We start from the raw sequence: 2,860 nt of genomic DNA, 5'->3' as shown, positions 1-2,860 counted from the left end.
AGGAGACTCGCTTGAGCCCAGGAGCTGGAGGTTGCTGTGAGCTGTGATGCCATGGCACTCTACCCAGGGGGACAGCTTGAGACTCTGTCTCAAAAAAAGAAAAAAAATTTAACAACAATGGCTCGGTGCCTGTGGCTCAAGTGGCTAACACGCCAGCCACATACACCTAAGATGGTAGGTTTGAATCCAGCCCGGGCCTGCCAAACAACAATGACGGCTACAACCAAAAAATAGCCAGGCGTTGTGGTGGGCACCTGTAGTCCCAGCTACTTACCCAGGGGGACAGCTTGAGGCTCTGTCTCAAAAAAATAAAATAAAATAAAATAAAATAAAGATAGCCAGGCACTGTGGCGGGCACCTATAGTCCCTGATACGTGGAAGACTGAGGCAAGAGAATCGCTTGAGTCAAAGAATTTGAGGGTACTGTGAGTTGTGACACCATGGCACTCTATCAAGGGTGACAAAGTGAAACTCTGTCTCAAAAAAAAAGAAAAAGAAAAAAGAAACTAAGTAGGATTGGAATATTCCTAACACAAAGAAATGATGAATCCCTGAAGCGATGGATACCCTAATTACTTAATTTGGTTTACATTTTATGCCCCAAACATCACACATACCATAAAAGATATATAACTAGTAGGTACACATAATAATTAAAATGTTTAAAATAATAATGAAAAAAAGAACAGAGAAACAATTGTACCTACAATTTCTTTCTTCAAATAATCAAAACTTAAGCCCAATAAATGTTAAGAAACATGAGCTGATCAAAAAATGTGGATATTGGCTTTGTCATTTTAGAGAAATACATTAATGCTTGAACATTTTTCAATTAACCTCTGCTAGCTAGGGAGAGGAGGTGGACAAACTGTCGTCATGACTAGTAAGTATTCAGAAGATCGTCTTCTGATATCTTTACACTATGACTTTGCTATATCACCCTATATAATTAGCAAATTTATTCTTGAAAACTTGCCAGTTTTATGCCACGTTTTTAACATACAAGAAAAAATGTTAAAATGACAAAGATCAAAGTTCATCTCCCTCCCCATCTCCATACCATTTCTTAAGGTCTAGAGAAAGAAAAATCCCCAGAATACTAATAACATAGTTTTATTTTCAACCAGCTCTTAGAGATTAAATCAGACTTCAGTATTTCTTTTTATTTTTCTAATCACTGAAAACCTCTGCTTATGTTAGTAAATAAGCTTAGTTGCTTTGAGCTCCAAATTAGTTTTCCAGCTGAGTTAGTTCAAAACTCCTAAAACAAATTAACTTTTGTGAATATTTTATTTTAAAATTCAAAAATTAAATGAATTCAGAATTGAAACACAAAAGCTTTTCTTGGGCCTAGCTCAGTGACTCACGCCTGTAATCCTAGCACTCTAGGAGGCTGAGGCAGGAGGATTGCTTAAGGCCAGACCTGAACAAAGCCAGATCGATATCACTACTAAAAAATAGAAAAATATTAGCTGGGCACTCTCCAGGTGCCTGTAGTCCCAGCTACTGGGGAGGCTAAGGCAGGAGGATGACTTGAGCCCAGGAGTTTGACATTCCTGTGACCTACGATCACACCACACACTCTACCCCAGGCAGGCAACAGATCAAGAACCTGTCAAATATGGCGGCACCGGTAGCTCAGTCATTACGATGCGGGACACATACACTGAGGCTGGGGGTGGGGGGGACACCTTATTATAGTTCATGGTCAAAAACAAGCTTTTAAAACCACTGCGATAGACTTTACTAATGCATACATTGTCATGCAGACTTTCATTTCATAGATTCAGACTGACAATTTCCACCCACCCATTCATTACCACAAGGTCTTACATATGTTAATTTCTTCCATGCCTGGGAGCCTGGGACCCTCCCCTCCAGTGGACTTCGCATATCTGTGCTCTGATACTGTAAATGATGATTTCCCAGCTTCATCCACAAAGGTCTACCTTCCCCCCCCCAATTTTCACATGTTATACACAATACCTTCAAGCCTTCATGCCAGCTACACAAATTATATTTCACTTATTTCCAACATTGCTCTTATAATTTGATTTTGTCATCATTCAAACTTATGTTTTAACATGCCTCTCTCTCTTTTTTTTTTTTTTGGTAGAGACAGAGTCTTACTTTATCACCCTCAGTAGAGTGCAGTGGCGTCACAGCTCACAGCAACTTCCGAAACCTGGGCTTAAGCAATTTTCTTGCCTCAGCCTCCAGAGTAGCTGGGACCACAGGCACTGGCCACAATGCCCAGCTATTTTTTTGTTGCACTTTGGTCGAGGCTGGGCAAAAACCCGCCACACTGGGTAGGTACATGAGGCCAGTGCCCTACCCACTGAGCCACAGGTGCCGCCCAACATGCCTCTTGAGAATATACCTCATTTCTCACTGAAGTCATTAAATACATTTGAAATGTCATTTAAAAAAGCTATCCTAGGGTAGTGCCTGTGGCTCAATGAGTAGGGCACCAGCCCCATATACCAAGGGTGGTGGGTTCAAACTCAGCCCCAGCCAAACTACCACAAAAAAATAGCTGAATGTTGTGGCAGGTGCCTGTAGTCCCAGCTGCTTGGGAGGCTAAGGCAGGAGAATCATCTAAGCCTAGGAGCTGGAGGTTGCTGTGAGCTGTGATGCCACAGCACTCTACCTAGGGCAAGAAAGTGAGACTCTGTCTCTAAAAAAAATAATAAAAAGTTATTCTAACCACTTAACAAACTTTGTCTTTAAGTAATAGGATTTACTTATACCATTGGTTTTTATTTTCATTGACATCGTTTCCAGGAAAGCTTATGAAATCTTCTGAGGCTGTGTAGTATTAGGTATGTGTGTGTCTCTCTCCATCTCTCTCTCTCTCTCT

The sequence above is a fragment of the Otolemur garnettii genome, unplaced genomic scaffold (assembly GCF_000181295.1).
Source record: "Otolemur garnettii isolate 467f Iridium unplaced genomic scaffold, OtoGar3 scaffold00036, whole genome shotgun sequence".
Taxonomy (NCBI): domain Eukaryota; kingdom Metazoa; phylum Chordata; class Mammalia; order Primates; family Galagidae; genus Otolemur; species Otolemur garnettii.
The sequence above is the reverse complement of the archived record's forward strand: the minus strand, read 5'-3'. Positions refer to the sequence as shown.